Source organism: Ictalurus furcatus, chromosome 28 (genome assembly GCF_023375685.1).
Source record: "Ictalurus furcatus strain D&B chromosome 28, Billie_1.0, whole genome shotgun sequence".
NCBI classification, from domain to species: domain Eukaryota; kingdom Metazoa; phylum Chordata; class Actinopteri; order Siluriformes; family Ictaluridae; genus Ictalurus; species Ictalurus furcatus.
In genome coordinates, this window is record NC_071282.1 from 17,528,073 (window position 1) to 17,549,843 (window position 21,771).

A 21,771-nucleotide genomic window follows, 5' to 3' on the forward strand; every position below is an offset into this window, starting at 1 on the left:
TTTAGTTACGTTTAGGTAAGGTTTGTCTAACTGGAAATACTGAGTAAAAAGCGTTTGTACGGCGTTGAACAAACCATTTGAACATGACCTTCCTAGTACCAGCTGAATGCTTCGTGGACATTCTAAAAACATTCGCTAACGATATCAAAGTCCTTCATGTAAAGTCTGCACGGCGGCCATCTTGGAGAAACTCGCACGCAGCCAGATATAGCAGCTATAAACAGTCATTCCCTCACCACCCTTTGCTTTTATTCTTTCTTTCTTGAAGTTAAGAAGACAAAAAAAAAACAAACATGCCTTGTGATGTTACCAAAAAGTGTAAACTCTTCTGTCCTGATAACGTTCCACACTGGAGACTCCTTCCATGAAAAACTTCACGCACGTCTTTAATCCGTTTATTCGGAGAATCCATCATGTCCGTGAGATCTTACTATAGAAATGATATCATATTAAAATGAGTGCATGAATAGAAACCTTCGGACCGGTCAGAATCAAGGTTTCAACAGTAGTATAAATAGTAATTAGGGACCGAATTCAGACGCAGTACAGGAACGGAGTCCTGATGAAACCCCTGATAGCGTTTGTAAACACTAAAGGCTCAAAGTACTAACCCATGATTGTTGTATAACTTTGTGAGTTGTTCATGTTCTCGCGTGCTTCTTCCTTCGTTCCTCTGTGGGTCTTAAATGTTTTATTGAAATCTTTTCATTTCACGACTGCGTCAGTAGCGGCTCTGCGATGAAGGGAAAGTCAGAAAAGCCTCTGAGAATGTATTTTCCATTACACCTTTTTCCAGTCTGGTGGCTCCAATGTTTCTCTCTTCCATCTCTGATTTAAATTCTGATTTACTCGCTCGTACGCTCGTATTGACTCGGCGTTGATGACTATTCAGCCACAACACCGTTCTCTGGCCCTCTTTCATGTCTACAACATACAGTATTTTTTTTTTTAATCTCCACTGAGTCACATTTATTTCATAATAAGTCACATTTGGCATTATTTACCTCCCCGGTTCATTGCAGAGCACTGAGTCTTTGCACGTTTTATTGAGTGGCAAACGAACTTGCTGCTTATTTAAAGCAAAAATAGGTTTGACCTTGGTCTTTGAGTGAAAAATTAAAGTGCTTCACGGTGTAATTTTATCCCGTTACTGCTATGTAAGCTCAGAGGTCAGACAGGATGATCGACCTTGCATGGTGAGAGACTGCGACCACTGCTGTCCTCATCCAAAGCACACAGGATATGACCCATCCATTGTCCAGGGTCAGAGTTAACCCTTAACGCCAGTTTAGAGTCCCATTTTAGAGCCACCTTAATATTTCAATCATCTAGGAGCAACGTTAAGATGTTTATTTAATAAGCCAAATGAAAGATTTGATATGAAATACAGTATATTTGTAGAAATGTGTGATGACGTGGCTATTGCGCAATGACTTCGTGTTCTATTGTGTTCCAGCGCATCCTCCAGAATGTTGTATTAACTCATTAATGTTCAGTAGGCATCTCCTTACAGAAGACTACACCGTATTAACCGTTTTTTCGAATTCAATTCAATTCAGTTTGATCTGTATAGCGCTTTTAGGAGCGGACATTGTCTCAGAGTAGCTTTACAGAAACGTATAAACACAGGATAGAGATTTTAAGAGTGTGAATTTATCCCTGTTGAGCGAGACGGTGGTGACGGTGGTGAGGAAAAACTCCCTGAGATGATACGAGGAAGAACCTTGAGAGGAACCGGACTCAGAAGGGAACCCGTCCTCATCTGGGTAACGACGGATAGTGTGAAAGTAAAAGAAAGTGCACTATGGTGTTTATATGAAGTCTGTTTGTTGAACTCGTCCACTGTTCACTAAAGGAGACCCGAGTGTAAAACTGTATGTGGTAATCGCAGTCCCGAGGCCATCGCTGCAACCGTAGACCTAGCAAACACAGCGAGAACGTCCATGAGGTCCAAAACCATTTCCATGGTACCTCAAGCGGTACCGTCCTCAGCGATCTCCAGGCTGCACCGCTTGGACGTTCGTTTGAATTCGTTGTTGTTATAGAAAGGATAACGAATCGGAATGAGCGCATTAATGAGTGCGTGAACCTGTGATTTGCAGCTGCTATTGGAACACTAATCACCACTTTCTGACCAATCAGAGTCGAGCACTCAACAACACTGTGGTGTAATGAAATTTAACAAAGTCCTGATTTCTTCATGAACAACTTGTAGTTAAGCTACATACTGTATGGGTCAGGTCCGAATACATTCCAGCTGTTTAAAAACTCAGAGTCCATGCCGAAGTAAGTGAACCGTCTCTGCATGAGGCCCGAGGTGTAACGACGAAAAATGTGCTGCCACAGGTCAGTGTGTGTGTGTGTGTGTGTGTGTGACCTAGAATCTTTTTTTGGAACCCCACTGAGCATGTAAATCAACAACGCAGTCACTTTGCACAGTCAAGCTATTTTAAGGTTTAATTTCCTTATACTGCCTTTTCCCCCCTTCTGAAACCCAGTGCACTCTGTGGCCCTTGTGACTCACGCACAAGTAATAGGTTAAATTTTAGCTTAGCTTACAAGAGACCGCTCACACATGAGTGTGTGTCATCACAGATAGAATAAAATAAAATAGAGTAGAATAGGATATCTTTATTGTCGCTGTAAGAGTATACATGGACATTAGGACGTGTAATAGTGCAGTACAATTGATAAGCAGTTGTAAGAGTACACTATAAGAGTTGGTGTCCAATCTGAAGCTTTCGGATCAGAAATACACCGTCGGGCCTCATTTATCAAACTTTATACCAATTCGTAAATCGTTCCCAGGAGCGTTTTTTTTTAAAAATAGAAATGTGGTGTTCAGGAACGGATAGTTAGTTCAGAAAAACCTTTGTTTCCGCCATTTTGTGTGAATTTACGTGGACGTATAAACCAATCAGTTTCAGATCACTTCCTTATCAACGGGTTACTGCGATTTTACATACGGTCAAGTTTAAATCACGGATTTATTTCAGCCTTTCGGATGAAAGTAATGGCACCCCAGAGCGGGAGGAAGCGTTAATAATTTACTCAAAGATTTCTCGGTGAGCTTTGAACTTTACGGAGAGTCGTCAGAGTGACTGAATTCGAATCAGGAAGCGCTTGGTGATTTATGTGTGATGGTGTAAATGGCCTATGAGCAATTTTGTATATACCGTATCCGTGTCACTGATTTCTTTACTGAATTCGATGCTGAAAAGCGAACTGGCTCCGTGGATATTTTGTGCTGCTGTGTTTCATAACCACAGCTTTATATGCATGTTTGGGCGGTAGAGCGCTCAAGGGCAAAGCACTGACGAGACAATCAAGAAAATTTAGGACAGCATGTGCTGTTTCTCTTGATATGTGAGTCATTGACAACAGTGATATAATTACAGTGCACGTACAAACCGTGTCTTTTTTTTTGTTTTTTGTTTTTTTTATTTCTTTGACTACCAGACACTTTCATATCCTGGCATTGGAACTAGCAAAGCCGGGAGCACTTTCCTCAAAATGCAAAATGAAAGCAATGTCATGCTATCTCAATATCACTCGGGTCATTAATCGTTAGCGCTATTAGCACCGTGCTTTAGCTTTAACACGTCACGTAGCACGACGGAACCGCGGACAGGTCACGCAAGAAAAGCAGACTGTATATCGTATGTTAGAGAGAGTTGATTGTTGTACTCTCATATTTTGCTTAGAAATGTCTGAGATGCTTCCGTTATCGGGCGGAAGACAACGAAACTAAAGAATGTTTCATTTTCAATCAGATTAGATTTTTTTTAAAAATTGCCTCTTTTTTTTTTTTAGCAACTTTGTCTATTATGCTTTAAAAACAAAATCAACGTGGCGGTTATTTATCTCGTTATTATTACGTCATTATTATTACCTTGCTGTTATCTCATTATTCCGCCATACTATCTCATTATCTCAAGATACGATGACTTCACGTCGGCTTAACATATCGTTATTTTTGCCTTAATTCCTTAAACTTTTCGTTTCGCATTCTAATATTTTCGTTGTTCTGTTCCACTATGGTCAAGATTTTGACTCCCGACATTTAAATTGACCGAATTATGTAACGGTCATACCGACTCTAGGCAAGGAAGCAGGGAAGTGGTTAATAAACGTGGTTAATTGGCTGCTATCGGAGCTGCCACCTTCCACCTTTGCTGCAATTTGGAGGACGCTGCTGCTCGTCTAATTGGCGCTATCGGTTCAATAGCTCATTTCTGTTCTGGAGAATTGGTATTATGGGTGCAATTCAGATTGGTTGTGTTTGCAGAATGAATCATCTCTTACTAATGTTCTTCACACTGCCCGAGACAAAGGATATGCTCATGACTTATCTCAGTGCAGGCTATTGATTTCCACAGTCAGTGAGTGCTTCATTGGTTTTTAGAGAGGTCAGGATTATTTTTAGCTCGTTTCCATTACCTAGTGAAGGATTACACAGTGCAGATGAATATTCATGAGCCGCCACCCTTATTAGGGTGGGTCTTACAGGAGGGGCGGTGTGGTTACGTATATGTAAATATTTATTCTGGCTATAAAAAGAAAAACCTCTGAAGAAACAGCATTATGAAAGGAAGGAAGTTACGCAGTGTTTGTAGAGTACACACGAGGGGTTATGAGCGGACAGTAGAACGCCACTCGTGTACCTTTACTTTTATGTCGCATTACGTAATATCTCTGCTAGGTCCATTCTGATTGGCTTGTAGGTCTTTCAGTACACTATATTCAAACTGGTCATGTATAACTTATGACTGAAGGTCTAGTTGGCTTCCCATTTACTCATGACAGAAGATGGAATTCTATTTCAAATGAAATGAACTTTCCAGAACAATGTAATTAACGCTGCAAGTGTCTTCTTATGCAGTGTTTTCCATAAGTATTCAACCCCCAGTGAACTTTTCCACATTTTCTACTGTCGTGTTACAACCTGGAACTGAAATTGACCTAATTGGTATTATATGTCATGGATCTACACAAAAAATGGGACAAACTATTCAGAGGACAAACAAGTATAGCCTAGACACTCCACAAAGCTGGGTTTTATAGAAGAGTGATGAAAATAGAAAAAAATTTAAATAATAAGCTGTATGAGTTTGCCAAAAAGCATACTGGAGACTTAGAAAACATGTAGAATATGGTTCTTTGATCTGATAGGCCCAAAATTGAGCTTTTTGTCCTTGGCATAAAGTGCTATATTGGGTAGAAACACAACAGTGAGAGCATGTTCCATGTGGTAAAGCATGGTGGTGGTAGCGTCATGGTTTGGAGACCCTTTTCACTAGTAAGAACTGGGAAACTGGTAATAGTTAAGGTCCATAGCATAGGATGGAGCCAAATACAGAGCAATGCTAGAAGAAAACATATAGTCTGCAAGAAACTTGAGACTGGGGCAGAGCTTCACCTTCCAGCAGGAAAACAACTCTAAACAACCCCCAAAAACTACACTGGAGTGGATCAAAAACCAGGAATCTGAATGCGTTCGAATGGCCCAGCCAAAGCCCAGACCTTAATCTGATTAAGAATCTGTGGCAAGACTTGGTCAATGGTCACTAAAAGAGTGCGAGCAGTTTTGCCAAGAAAAATGTGCAAAAATACCAAGATAAAAAATGGGGAAGGCTGATCGAGAAATACCCCAGAATTCTTGCAGCTGTAATTTTAGTCTACTGGAGGTAAAGCAACCAACGTCTGCTTTTTGTTTGATTAGATTTGATTAGAATCGCACCGTCAAATGTTAGTCATATTGTGTAAATCACACTGTAAAAAGTCCATTCCAATTCCAGGTTGTAATACAAAACATGGAAAAGTTTACGTGGGGGTGATTTAATCAACACCTTCAGACCAATCAGAATCCAGAATTCAACAGCACTGAGGTAAAAGAGCACCTTCTCCATTTCTGAGGGAACACATGGAGATTTCAGCAAGGCCTAACCAAAAGGAATACATCATGGACTGGGAATAATTGATGGAATAAAGACGATACATGTGATGAATTCGTCACGCTCGCTCAGTAACAGAGAAAACAACACTTGAAGGATTGTACGTCAGTATAATGAGCTTTAGTTTGAGAGGTGTTATTTTCAGGACCGTGAGGAGAAGGTATGTGGAAACTGGATGAAATATTACAAACATGGCCTACTTTTCACTGTTGGCTTTGGCGAGCATTTTCCTCCCCCACCACCCCTTTTCATGCCCTTGCACATTTGTATCCTCGTAGTATGTCTCACATGTTAGGTAACTGATTTTTGGGGTAAATATTTGAGGCTTGCAGGGGGTAAAATGAACCGGTGGTGCTTTCATTTGCTCGCAGATGGACTATCAGAACCTCCCTGTGGAGATTTCCAGTCGCACTATGCACCATTTGCGTTGCGATCTGTCGTGCAGCGTGTGGTCCAGTGGGGTTTCTCCTGGAGGTCTCCGGATTTGGAATAAAGGCACAATGCCACGGATTTCATAAGTGAGGTCAAAAGAGTAGGGAGGGCCTGGCAGGAAATATATGCGACATTTGCTTTTAAACTGGAAAGGAATGTTTGGTTGAACTTGAAGCTTTCGGTATTTTACAGAAGAAAGACCTATTGGCAGGTCCAGCTGTACATTCCTCACTCCCATAAGTACATGCTTTTCCTGGCTAGTTATTTATTTGTGTAAACTGAATCATTCCTTGTAGTTAATCAATAACAAGCTGGGATTTTAAGGACTGTTAAGCCATACTTACTTATTTATCTTCTTATTTTTTGGCTTGCTAAATTTCTCCAAATATTTTCATTGATATTTTTGCTTTTTTTTAAATTTATAAACATTGACATATATTTATTAGTCAGATTGGATAATTTTTTTGTGTATAAGTTTTCCATTACTGAATACTTCATATACTTCAGTAGTTCTTGAACAATAAGCTAGAAGTTTATCTGTCTGTCTGTCTGTCTGTCTGTCTGTCTGTTTGCTTACACTACAGTTACTGCATAATTCATTGTATTCAGTGAACACTAAACTAGGAGATTAAGGATTAACTACTTATTTATTTTTGTTTGTTTGTTTGTTTGTTTGTTTGTTTGTTTGTTTTCAACGTATGGCAGTTAGTGAATAATAATCTACACCGTATAACCAGATAAGTTCATTAAACTAATTACCTCAAAATTTTTTGAGTTGATAAATCAATTTCTTTAAGCCAAATACACTTAAATATAACAAGTTTGAGTTAGATTTTCGCTATATTTAAGTGTATTTGGCTTGAAGAAATTAAATTTTTGAGGTAATCAGTTTCCTCAGATTTTTGGAGTTAAATGAACTTATCCGGTTTTACAGTGTAGGATTGTTAACAAATAAATTGTATGAATTCCGGTGAAATCACAGTTGTTTGTTACATTTTCTTATGGATTTTTTGTGAGAAATGAGATTGAAGAAAAAAAAAAGAAGAATGTAAAGAAATAAACGACATTAAATGAGGGAAAAAAAACTAAAAACAAACCAAGACAACTTAGAAAATATGAGACACCAATGGAACAGCAAGAAAAATACATGAAACCAGACTTTTCTTTTAAAAAAGCTGATTAGATGGTCTCCCCCCCCCCCCCCCCCCCCATTGTTTTATTTTTTTAATGTAAAGTAATAAAAACTGGGGGGCACAATGGCTTGGTGGTTCGCCTCACACCTCTGGGTTTCGGGGTTCAAATCCCACCTCCACCCTGTGTGTGCGGAATTCATGTTCTCCCCGTGCTTTGCGGCTTTCCTCCGGGTACTCCGGTTTCCTCCTCCAGTCCAAAGCCATGTGTTCTAGGCTGATTGGCATTTCCAAATTCTCTGTAGTGTATGAATATGTGTGTGATTGTGCGCTGCAATGGGTTGGCACCCTATCTAAGCGGTCCACCACCTTGTGCCATGAGGTCCTTGGGATAGGCTCCAGGCTCCCCTACGGTCCTGTGTAGGATAAGCGGTACATAAAATGGATGGATTGATGGATGGACGAGTAATAATAAGTGTTTAAAAGAAGGTTCATTTTGGAAGTCCTGGAGAAGCCTTCACGGACGGTAGACTGATACCAACTCTGAAATCTGTTGAACACGTGTGTGGCGTGTAATGGAAACCGTCATGCTTTTTTTTTGTGGGTTCTGTGGGCTGCCACGCTTGTAAGTAGCATTACGTGTGCGAGCGTTACATCACAGTCACACTTCCTCTCAAGTAAACCGCAGTGCCGAGCTCTTGAGGGAAGAGAATCTTTGAACGCTCGGCTAATAAGATTCCAATTATAGGCACATCATTTGGAAAATGTCACCACTCAGGTTCCATTTCCTGGCCAGGCCTCGAAGGAACGAATTCCTGATGGATGGCTTTAATTTGGTCTTACCTTACCTCCTTTCAATCAGCCGAGTGATTGAGCTTTTCTGTCACAGCGTTCCTTTTGACCTAGAAACTTAACGCAAGAGCAGAAAAAAAAATAACTGTTACATACTGTAAGTTTCAGGAAATGAATAATACGGGTTCGAATCAGCCTGTTCTTAAAAACTATTTGGAAGAGGTTGATTAAAATGTGATGTCATCGGTGTGAGAAATGGGTCAACTGCAACACTTTGGATGGACTGTAAATATAACGGAATGTAATCATTTCAGCACGGTTAGCACGTTCGCCTCACACCTCCAGGGTCGGGGGTTCGATTCCCACCGTGGCCCTGTGTGTGCGGAGTTTGCATGTTCTCCCCGTGCTGTGGGGATTCCTCGCCCAGTCCAAAGACATGCATGGTAGGCTGATCGGTGTGTCCAAAGTGTCCGTAGTGTATGAATGGGTGTGGATGTTTATGTGATTGTGCCCTGCGATGGATTGGGACCCTGTCCAGGGTGTACCCCGCCTTGTGCCCCATGCTCCCTGGGATAGGCTCCAGGTTCCCAGCGACCCTGAAGAAGGATAAGCGGTATAAAAGATGGATGGATGGATGGAGAATGGTTAGTAAGCATTCGGCGAGTTATAAGGAGGTTAAACTGGATAAATAACGTTCCTGCAATGTTCTAAAAAAAAAAACATTTGCTCTAAAAATGCACACAGCTCACAGTTCCAGGGTTCGATCCAGAAAGTCACTGAGATCACATTTGTTCCCCATTCTGATGTTTGATTTATTTTTTTATTATTATTCCCCCTCATTCTGACGCTTGATACTTTAACTGAAGCTCTGCATGATTTTGACCTGGATTTTGACCTGTATCTGCCACTTGATTGGATGATTGCATGAACGTACAAAACCAACAGCACTTCAATCAGGCTAATTTGTTTTGTTTTTCCCACCCCAGCCGTCCTCATCATGTCCCATTCATCCTTCACCTCCTGACCTAAAGATCTCTAAAAGAGCTTCACTTTGTCCAAATCGAAAAGATCCAAGTCTATCCCTGCACTACACAATCTCCAGTGTGTATCGATGGCACGAATCAACCCGTATAATAATAGCGTCTTGTTTGAATTAAGTTTTTGGATCTCACTTCCCTCAGTTTGCCTACATTTCAGTTCCCATTTGATTCACTTTAGTAGGATTACACAGTCCATGATTGTTGTGGTTTGGTGCCGTCCCAGTCCTCCCCTCCGAAAAAACCCTGGCTGACCCTCCGGCGCTGGAAATATCTCGCAACGACGTACTCTGTGTGTGCAGCAAACACCATCTGCAGCTTTGGGAATGCGGCCGTCTCGGGGGAGTGTGTGCTCACCCACTGGGAGATTTATGCGATGCATCAGGAGCTTGAGCAGCTCCACTGACTCCGACATGACTGAGTGTTCTCTTCGGAGAGTGCCACGGTGCAAATGCGTTTCTTTAACGGCAAACACGTTTTACACGATCTCAAACATGGTCGCTTGTGATGTGAGTCGGTGAAGGATGGAAAAACTAGCCAGTTTTAGTGTGATATCGTTCCACCGTGGGATCATATCCGAGTACCGCGTGGTGCTGGGACCGTTAAACCGTTAGATCAGACGTGTCCGACTCATCTAAGGTGACTTTCCATATTGCACTTGCAAAAAAAAAAAAAAAAAAAATCAGTTTAGTGATAAATAACACATTAACCAGTCTCCTTAAATATGTTCATTTATCACCATTTATCTGAAAGATACATCAGTATATTTCCTACAAAACAAATGATCAGACTGCAAACCATTAGCAAAAATCCTCAAATTTTCCAAACTGTGGTTTTACTTTACAGTGCTTTGCATGCTGAGCATACCCCCAGCCCCAAACCCGCCCCGCCCTCCCCGACCCACTGAACTTTTCCACATTTGTGTTAAAACCTCGAATTGAAATGGATCTAATTGGGATTATATGTCAAAGTGTTGGCTTGCTAATAAAGAATTACATCATTAGCACATTTTGTGAGGTTAGCTGAGTTTACAGCCCTGAGTTTATCGCTCTATTTTGCCCCCAAGTGGAAAAAGAGACACGCTCTATTTTTTCCCCCCGATTCCAGTCCACGAGACCATTCGTTTGGTGGGCTGGATTAGAACCTTTTATCGGACTTGTCTCGGCTCACGCGCTATATCTTATTTGATCAGTCTGAATGAAGGACAGAACGATTAGCATATGCTAATCGTATGAGTCATGGGTGTGGATTAGCATTCCCTTTAGTGCTCTTTACGGACTGTCTCGCCCTGCAAATACAGAGAAACTGAAATCGGACCCGTTATTCAACATCCATCTGTACTCGGAGGCTGAGCGTGCCAGTCCTGCCCACGCTGAGAGCTGGTGACTAGCCATGCCAGCTAACTGACTGCCAGACTGAGAGACACTTTTCTCTTTCACCGCCTCCTTCACGTGTAAATGTCAAAGGACACAGCGAAGTACCACGCCAGAAGGTCCATTCATGAAAAGAACGATTCACCTGCTGTTGAACGAGTCAAGCGACGATAGTCCGTTCTGTCCGAGTTCTGATATCGATCCGGTAGTGAGATCTTTATGGTAACCGCGGTAACGGAGTCATCTCGCTGCAAAACTTCTGTCACTAGGTTATTCTTTGAAGGATAACGGTCATCCTGAAGCACATGAAAGATGTTAATGTGAAGTGTTTAGTGTTTCTGGTGGTTGGTTAGTGATGTATTTTCATTCTTCCTGTAAGAAGTTAGCGGGCCTTGCTAGTGCAGTTACAGTGAGAGCAAACGTTTCAACAAACTCGAACATTAGTGATAGTCGTCAAGTTTCGATCTTAGCTCCGAACAACAAAAGCTTATTTTCTGATCATTTTCCAGTGACGTTTTGCGTCATATGAATAAGAAATGCAGTGTAGAAGCAGTCGAGACGTTACTCGGACTCAGAGTCCCAGAATGCAGTGCAGCTATACCGCTCCGCTAGGTTAGTTAGCGACCTACGAGATGACGATGGCCTCGACGATGGTATTTATGCGAAAGTTGAAGCGTTGGAATCTAAACTGTTTGAGCAGGGTGTACATATGAGACGAAGGGTATATTTCACAGGCACTACTATCAGCACGGCATTGTGGGTAATGCATAGGAAAGCTTCACCCAAACCAAACTGACCAACATGTTGAAAGAAGTTTAGACTAAAAACTCCTCAGACATAAATATACATCGGACATCGTTGTTCGTCATAAAGATTGACATGCACTGTAAGTCGATCAGGGTGGTATTTTTTCCCCCTTTAAGCCAAGTGGTGTACAACGTTTTGTGCTGTAGTGGTGTACAATGTGTCACACATGTTCACGTCATAAAATACATCCGATTGGAAAATCCAATCTAATACCAATCTAGAGTATTGACCTGATCTGTAAATCCATCATACGTATTGTAGCTAATTATCGTTTAACAATCTGGCTTGGGCCATTTTTGTAATCACAGGGTCAAACTGTTTTGACCTTTGACCCTTCCTCGGTCCCTAAAGCTTCCATGCAAAGCAACGTTGGCACGGAAGCCGTCCATGAGCCAACGGCCTCTTCACATCCCCTTGTGAGGGAAGTAGCAGCGGTGTAAGACATCTCCTCCCACTCCGTCTGAGTGTGCACAGTGTGGACACCAGCTCTGGTAGAATACGAGGCCCTGTCTCTGCAACACACACACACACACACACACAAACCATGTATTATGGAGTATATATATATATATATATATATATATATATATATATATATATATATATATATATATACACACATGCCAGGTGGCCAGTTTTAGCAAGAGGATGCTAAATTTGCTGGTTGCCAGATTCAACAAGATGTTAATTCCTCATTCTTGTCCTAGTCTTGCACTTGCAGTGCGATAAAGCTCATTGAAAGTGCAAACTGTCTCACCGTTTCAACGTGGAGATTTGTTGACAACTATTACAATTTTTCCAAATGTACTCAAATATGACGCTTCGAATTTGTTTTTTTCTTCCATTTAAAGCAGGTGAATTCGAAATGATTGCTATGAAAATCGATCCGGTGGACTGGTGATATTGTTGCAGGTATTAACAGGTATTTTCTTCCAAAAAATTTTCTCCATTTATTTATGCACACAAGGTATCATCTAATTAAACAGGTATACATTTGCATACTCAATAAAACAAACAAACAAACAAACAAACCAACAAAAATAAATCATTTTCTGAGAAGCTTGTTGGAATGTCACTTATTCATTGTTTCATCAAGAAAATACTCTGTATTGTTTGTTTTGTATATTGTTAATATTGTTTTTTGTTTTTTTTTAATGCCATTTTCATTATAAAGTCTAACATAAAGCAAGATTTTGAGAAATTTCCCTGTAATAATCTTCTAAATAGGGATAGGAGAAGAATGGATATTTCACGAATGCATGTCATCTAGGAACAGATTTTTGTTTCCGAACAAAAGAAAATATCATTTTAAGAAAAGGTTTGTTTAAAAATACGCACGTTTTCATATATGTCCAATCTAATTAATGTTGTGTCTAAGGTTTATAAAGGAAATGGACACACATATCATAATGACGCATACAATTACATATACAGTATGTATGACATGATGCGATTGTGAAATGGGCGGAGCTTAAAGAAGAGTTCATATTTGCTAAGTTTCAGATAAGGTGGTAGTCATGAGTGGACAAAAACAAGAACACGATGAGTTGTGCAATTGATCGGAAAAATCTGGAAGAATCTTTCCTTAATGTCTGCTATCATACGATAGAAACTTTTGCTCCGTCACCAGCCTCACCCTTAGTTAATAAGACACACACACACACACACACACTTCCTAGTCTTGCTTTTATCCGGCGTTTTCTTTTTTTCAAGTTACTGTTGGATCAACTGTCTCATCATTCCAGCATGGAAATTTGTTGCTAGCCACCTTCCATTTTGTTTCCTGTAGAACCTGCAAATTATAGGTTGTAAGTCGTGGTCAGTAATCGCCACAACCTTGTGTCTTATAATGGACTGGCTATAAAAAGCAAGCCACTAGCAAGCTCACGCTATGACCTAAATCAACCCAGACTTTGCTTAGCTTCAACCGCCATTCATCTCACCCCATCTCTCTATAACCCACACCGCAAATGAGCCCAATCTGTCTTTACTGCCTTCTCTGAGACATGCACTGTAGGCGATCTATTTTTGGTGTCGCGCTAAGAAAAAAAAAAAAACAAAGGTGAACACGAATGTGTCCTGCTCCCGGGGCCACGGGGTTCAGCTGACTCGCATGTGATTGCACCAGATTGGTCTGACATTTTGTGATAATAGCCTCATCTGCCTTCCTGGTCACGAATTCAAACCATGCCAAGCTCCTGTTTAGCTGACCTGACATTTAGTTATTCAATAATACATATACTAGTCGTATCTAGGATACTTCTAGTGATTTCGTGTCCTGGTTACGAGATCTATAAATACCGGTTGCTCTTTTCACGGATACGCTTGCTTTTTCGACTCCTGAAAGCGCTTCTCTTCCTCTCCAAATTCGTTCCAGACTTTTTTTTTTTATTTTGGCATTTTTGAAGCAGCCAGAGGTCTTTCATTAGCCTGTTTCCATACCAGCTGTGTCAGTTTCTCCTGTTTGGGATTTTAAGTGAAGACATCGCTAAGCTAGTTTCCAAATCAAGCTCGGTAACAACGGCCAATTCCATGAGTCAGTTCAGTAATTCGATTTTTTTTTTTTTTTAGTGTTTTGTTTAAGTGAATCAAAATTTGTGTGTTTAGAACCTCATCATTTAATCTTGCACTTATAGCAGGGACATTTCGAGCTATACGTGATATAAACAGTCGCTTAGGGCATTAAAAATAATATCTAATAATGTAATTTTATAAAAATTTTATCGGTTGTTTGTTGACATGTATTATATTATACAGTCCCTCCCAAACTATTCGAAACTATTTTATTTTTATTTTATTTTTTTTCCTGTAGATTTGAGTTTGAGATCAAAGGATGCAAGGAGATATACATCCAAATATTAAGTGTTCATTATTTTAATTTACTTCCAGACTTATCTGCTCTCATACTTTTTCCCGTCTAAACTCGGGTGTTCCGATACGACAGCTTCCATGTTTTATGTCGTTTACAACGCGTCTAGATGTAAACACCAGGAAATAAATGAAAGCTGAAATCCTAAACATTTATCTCGTGTCCATCTTTTGATCTCAAACCCGGATGTATACGGTGTAGAGCACAAACACGTGAATCGGCCTCGCCGTAACAATAGTTTCCTAGTGGATTCGATCTACCGTTTATACTGTACGTCATTATCGATATTATCATTATTATTATTATTATTATTATTATCTGTTGCTTGTCTATATTAAATATGGTGCTTATACATATTACGTACATCACGTATGCAATCTGAATAAATGACATAATACAAGTACGTCACTGGAAATGACGAGGGATTTACAGTTCAGCCTCATACATCGTGTCTCATCGATCTGGAAGCTTCCTTTCGTTCTTTTTGCTCCTGGGAACACTTTTAAAGCAGGAATGCATCCTTAAAGTGGTGGATTCGGATGTCGTTTCTGGGTAACTGTAGTAACGTCAGGGTATTCGGATGCGTCCACGGTTTTTCTAAAAACAACGTGTCATCAGCTTAGTCATGGACGTAAACTTTAGCGAGATTAAAACGAGCCCAAATGCCTGGAAATAGGCTTAATCATCAGAAATGTTAGCAATTGAACATATTTTTACGCTGATATTTTTTTTTGTAGTGCAGTTTATTTATTTATTTTCCTTTTTCTTAAGCAGGAAAAAGTTCTTTGAAGCCCACGGCCTGGTTTTTAGCCTTTGTTTCCAAAACCTAATCAAATTAACGAGGAATTAAGCGGATGATGACGCAACACATGCAGGATGTGAGTGGACTGGGACGTCATGACTGACAATGATCAGGATCAGAAGTAACTAAGGAGAGGAAGAGCATGTATCAGCTTTACAGTAATGAGTGTGTGTGTGACGGGCATAAACTACAGTGTGTGTGTATTGTCTATGTATCGTCCGGTTTCTTATAATCCTCATGTCTCAAGAGTAATGATCTTGACTATAGCCGAATTCATCTCATGTAATGTACTGTATATTTGAGTTAAATAGAGATTTACTATCAGAAGCCAGCTAAAGAAGTTTGTTCAGGATTATAGTGCTGGGATTTAAATTGTATACATGTGTGTGTGTGTGTGTGTGAGAGAGAGAGAGAGATCCTGACCTGTGAAAACCTGCTCTCACACAAGTTTAAAGTGGATTTAACTCTCTGGCAAGCGAAGGTGTTGACTAGCTGCTGTTTCTGTAAAAAACAGATGGCGGCTGTTTTTTTTTATTATTATAATTATTTTTTTATTTCCTCGTCAGCTGTGAAAAAGTGTCAGAAATCTGTTTTTGCAACGAGAAGGATAAGCCTGGAATGGAATAAGTTTCATGCCAGTGTCAATGCTAGCGCTGTTGAATTTGGAAACGTCACACTTGCTAGTTAATGAACCGTGTTGATTAGGCATTAGGGACGTCTAGGATGAAAATAGATAAATGATCTGTAAAGAAATTCCGCATTAGAGCGTTTTGCACGTCTGGTCAAGTTTCCATTTCTGCCTTTTGTTTGTTGGTGCAAGGTGTAAAAGAGGTTAAAAAAAAAAAAAGTGGAAATAGGAAACTAGCCTCAGGCATAAAATGAGAAGCAAATATTGATCCAGGGAATGGAAGGATCAAACAGGAAATGTTTTTCCACGTAGAAAACCTCTCCGAGGCTCTGAGCCAGAGCTGAGGGTTTGAGGAGCTCTGTGTGTGATGTGAAGAGTTATAATTGTTTTTTTTTTCATTCATTATTTCATCTCGAGGACTATTACTTTTCTTCAGTTAAACCCAGCTGATTACAGACCAGATCGCAGTCATCTGTTAAATACCGAAAGAACGTACTTTCCAGAGAACAGATACCGAAAATCATGGGTCGGATGAATGATACGAAACGTTCTTCTGAAACTGGAAGCTCAAGTGTGATTCACAAGGAGGCATTTCCTGTACTAACGGACAGGTTTTTGTATTTTAATATTATTTTCAACGAAAGCACACTAACATACAGGCAGAAATGCTTTGCTCCAATTAAATATATCTAGACGCAAAGGCCACGCCCCCTTCATTGGAACTACAGGCATGGAGGCCACTCTCATTTAAATAGCACAGACATGTACAGAGGCCACACCTCCTTCACTGGGACTGACATGTACCTAGGCCTACTGGAAATTACATTTGCATAGGCCACGCCTCCTTCACTGGAACTGCAGTCACAGAGGACACACCTCCTTCACTGGGACTGACATGTACCTAGTCCACGCTTCATTCACTGGAAATTACGTTTACATAGGCCACGCCTCCTTCACTGGAACTGTAGGCACAGAGGACACGCCTCCTTCACTGGGATTGACATGTACAAAGGCCACACCTCCTTCACTGGAACTGCAGGCACAGAGGACACACCTCTTTCACTGGGACTGACATGTACATAGGCCACGCCTCCTTCACTGGAACAGCAGGCATAGAGGACACACCTCTTTCACTGGGACTGACATGTACATAGGCCACGCCTCCTTCACTGGAACTGCAGGCACAGAGGACACACCTCTTTCACTGGGACTGATATGTACATAGGCTACGCCTCCTTCACTGGAACCGCAGGCACAGAGGACACACCTCTTTCACTGGGACTGACATGTACATAGCCTACGCCTCCTTCACTGGAACCGCAGTCACAGAGGACACACCTCCTTCACTGGGACTGACATGTACATAGGCTACGCCTCTTTCACTGGAACCGCAGTCACAGAGGACACACCTCCTTCACTAGGACTGATGTTTGCAGAGGCCACACCTCCCTCAGTAGGACTGATGTATACAGAGGCCACACCTTCTTTACTGGAACTGCAGGCGCAGATGTGTGCATTGAGATGGACGCGTAGAGATGCCACACTTCCTTCACTGGTACCGATGTGCACAAAGGCCACACCTCCTTCACTGGGACTAGGACGGTTGGCAAACAGGCCACACCTCCTTCATTGGGAATAGCCAGGGAGGCTGTATTGTAAATATTGACCCCAGAGGCAAGTCTGTGATACAAATAGGGCACTAAGCGTTAAGGGCCCTTGCTGAAGGGCGCAAAAACGGCTCTTTGTTATTTGCATTTGAAATTAAACCTGACTGGTCACTACCACAGAAGTCTAACCACTGAAATACTTGCAGAACTTCAGCATGGTGTCACGTTTGGTCCAGTTTCCATTTTTGCCTTGTTGGTGGAAGGTATAAAGGAGGAGAAGAGCAGAATGGAAATAAGCAGTGGGCATGGAGGGAGAAGCAAATATTGACCCTGCGAATGTAGGGACTGAACAAGGAAAGCCTTTCGAATGTACAAACCTTCTCCAAGAATCGAGCTGCATGTGTTTTCAGAGGAAAAGAGAGACAGGGTGTACATACAGCAGTGCTGTTTTCGTCTCACATTTGCAGTTAATACTCAGCGTCCATTCATCAGTCTCGTAATTATGTTATGACATCCATTTGATGATCGGTTTTGAAAATAAATCCAATCATCTAGCGATTATTGCAGTCTGATGATGGCTTGCGAGGGATTATAATTCTTGACCAACAGCCTTTTGACTATTGTGCCAACCGCTAAACCACCGTACCCCCCTACCTCACAGTCATAACATAATAATAGTAACGTTTGTCTTATCTACTCGTTCAGAAAAACCTTGGCCGCATCAGCATCACTCCCTGCTTTTCAACCGAAAAACTAGGGTTGAGGCGCGATGACATCACTTCTCCTCACAGCAGGAGTTTAAAGTAAGTTCACAAGTGACAAGGCACTGCTTAATCATACACGGAGGGTCTTAACTCCCTTGCTGCGGTCAATATTCTTAAGCTTTACACACACACACACACACACACACACACACACACACACACACACTCACTTTCTGGAAACCCTTTTCTCATTATTACAAACATCTGTGGGATGCTAGAAGTTACTCCTCTGCTAGATGTCTTCCAGTATCTTCTGGGAAGATGTGCGAAAAAGAAACGAAGTGAAGTCCACAAACCCAGTCATCATGAACTGTACATCTACATGGCTAACACAATGTAACAATTTTATTAAACATCTTTATACCATGGCACTGTTGCATTCTCAAATCTGATTGGTCAGAAGGTGTTGGATCATTTTATAACAGAAACATTATTGTTGGTACAGTAACCACTCATTCACAGGGACTTGTACGGCAGCTGTGCCATTTCACACCACAAATCTAAGACAAATAATAATAATAATAATAATAATATATTAAAAAACATGTTCTTATTTAGCAACGAAAACATAATCCTTGATATAGGGGTGTTTTCTGTAAGGAGACCTTTATGTAGTGATGATGGAAGGAGTCTCCAGTTTCAGTACTTTTCACATCTCAATGGTAAAACTGTAACATTTTGTCCATGGGAGACTTTTGTTTCTTGCTGCATTTTTATTTATTTATTTATTTATTTATTTATTTATTTATTTATTTAGTCGTATTAACTTCAAAAGAGAAAAAAGAGAGGCGGTACGGTAAGGGAATGACTGTTTATACCTGCTATAATGTACGTGGTAACAGGAACGAACTTATCTTGATCATGTTCTATGACATTAAATGTAACAATAAATGGATAAAAAGTGCAATGTGTTGATTGTCAGTTTAAAAAAGAAATGCAATCACTGCCAAATTGCTGAGGAATTAGAGGAACCAAGCACTTTGGGAATTATCGTGATTGTTGGACGATAATAAACTTCAGACTGGTGACAGTGACTCCACTTCATCACATCATCACACTCGGCGTTCATTATTTTCTGTCGGGGAAATACCGGAAAGAAGAGGACTGGAGACTACATTTCCCATAATACATGGAGGCCTACAAACATGGCCGCCATGGACCGCAATTCCCAGAACACTCTCACCTTCATTCTAATCAGGTACACCTGCATCCAATCCACAGCCCAATCACAGCCACAGGATTTAAGGATTTTCCATTCACTCACTCTTTGGGAAATAATGGTGTAGTTTCACGTGTGTGCTGGCATTGCCATGGGTCGGTCGGTCTCGGTCTCGGTCTCGGTCTCGGTCTCGGTCTCGGTCGGTCGGTCGGTCGGTCTCGGTCGGTCGGTCTCGGTCGGTCTCGGTCTCGGTCGGTCTCGGTCTCGGTCGGTCTCGGTCTCGGTCGGTCTCAATTTGCTGATCACCTGACCCTTTTGCCTGCCTTGACTTTGCTCTTGTCTTACGATTTGGATTTGTTTACTGGACTTTATTAAATATGTTGTTTATCCTGCACTTGAATCCGTCTCCTCGTCTCTGTAGTGACAGATCATTAGGAGTGGATGAATATAAATGTACAATTTCTGATTGAAAAATAAATAAACGCCTTCTGATCAATCAGCTTTGGGAATTCAGCAGCACTTCGGTATAACTGAACTTACAAACTCGAAGGGTTTCTGTCTGTTTTGTTATGTGTATCCTACTAGAGATGTTAATGAGGAGCATATGGAACCTTCAAGATGGAATTTCATCAACAACCCAAATGTCAGCTCATGACATCATCACTGTTCGTCCCGGATATCACCACGGTAGATTCAAATCCTTTACAGGAAATGACAAGAATTTTTATAGCAATTCTTTTTTTGGCGGTGTTTTATTATCTTAGGTTCTTTGGATGGGTCAGGAATTTTACTGATGTGTCATTTGTGAACGAATCGACTCTTTGAACCGACTCTTTTAAACGAATATTGATCGTTGACTGAATATTGATAAATGTCTTTCCATTTCCTTCGCTTACTGTTTTGTAGACGCACGCAACGCTGCCACTCATGCAGTGTAAATAAATAAATAAATAAATAAATAAATACATAAATGCTTCCATGGAAAACAGCTTTTCAATATCTGAGCTGTTTGTTAATGTGAACAGTGAGCCGTTTCTCAGTCGACTCTGCAGTGCTGCTTCTGAAAGAGGTACTGAATGTAAACATGTGTATTAACAGAAACAATCAGTTATCTGTCTGTCTGTCTGTCTGTCTATCTTTCTGTCTATCTTTGTCTATCTATCTTTCTGTCTATCTATCTGTATGTCTGTCTGTCTGTCTATCTATCTATTTGTCTGTCTGTCTGTCTCTATCTATCTATCTTTCTAACTATCTTACTGTCTATCTGTCTATCTGTCTGTCTATCTATCTTTCTGTCTGTCTATCTATCTATCTGTCTGTCTGTCTGTCTGTCTATCTTCTCTATCTATCTATCTATCTTTTTAACTATCTTACTGTCTATCTATCTATCTAGGTATCTGTCTGTCTGTCTATCTATCTATCTATCTATCTTTCTAACTATCTTACTGTCTATCTATCTATCTAGGTATCTGTCTGTCTGTCTGTCTATCTATCTATCTATCTATCTATCTATCGATCCAACCATTATTTGTCTGTCTATCTGTCTTTATTGCTCCCTTTCTCTCTAATATGATTATATAGCGATATATACTTATATATACTTTTTTTGTACCCAAACACCATGGGGGGCACTAACTTCTGCCCTCATCTGTGTACAGCAACTTGTGTGTGTGTGTGTGTGTGTGTGTGTGTGGTGCTTTAGTGAACTCTGCTGGCAGCGATGGTCAGAGCAGTCTGGTTCCGATTACTCGCAGTGTTACATGAAGTTTCATTCCTCTGCAGCATGTTTTTATTAACCGATAAATAAGTATGCGAATAATGTGAATAAAAGTGGAATATTTTCCCATAACCGCATGACCCGAAGTGTTTTAATCCTCCCACACCTCATCGATTAAAGAATGTTAAAGAATGACAGCATACTTTTTATTTTTGATCCTTTTATAGTTATCCATTTACTGTCTTAGAATGTTGGTGAAAGCAGATAGTTCTTGTTAAGTCACGGTACAGCCGTTCCCTCACCTGCGTCTCTTTTCTCTCTCTGTCCAGAACTTAATAATATAAATACAACCCTGTAGCTGTGACTGAGAAACCACAAGTTACAGCTTTACCTCGGACTATTGTGAGCGCTGACACTGGAGACTCCTTTCCTAAATGATTATGTGCAATACAAGCCCCTGTGTAAGTTGTTACTATGGAAACCGTAACTTCACAGAACATGCGCACTAATAGAAACCTTTAGACCAATCAGACTGGAGAATTCAGCAGCACTGTGGTCTTTGTACTAAAATCGAATCACTAAAATGTGATAGAAGTGTAATATTTCTAACGTAAACGTTATATCGGGACGACATTTCAGCCACTGAACACCATTATACATGTTACTAAAACCTCACTGGTGCTCAAAATAAGTTCCCAAG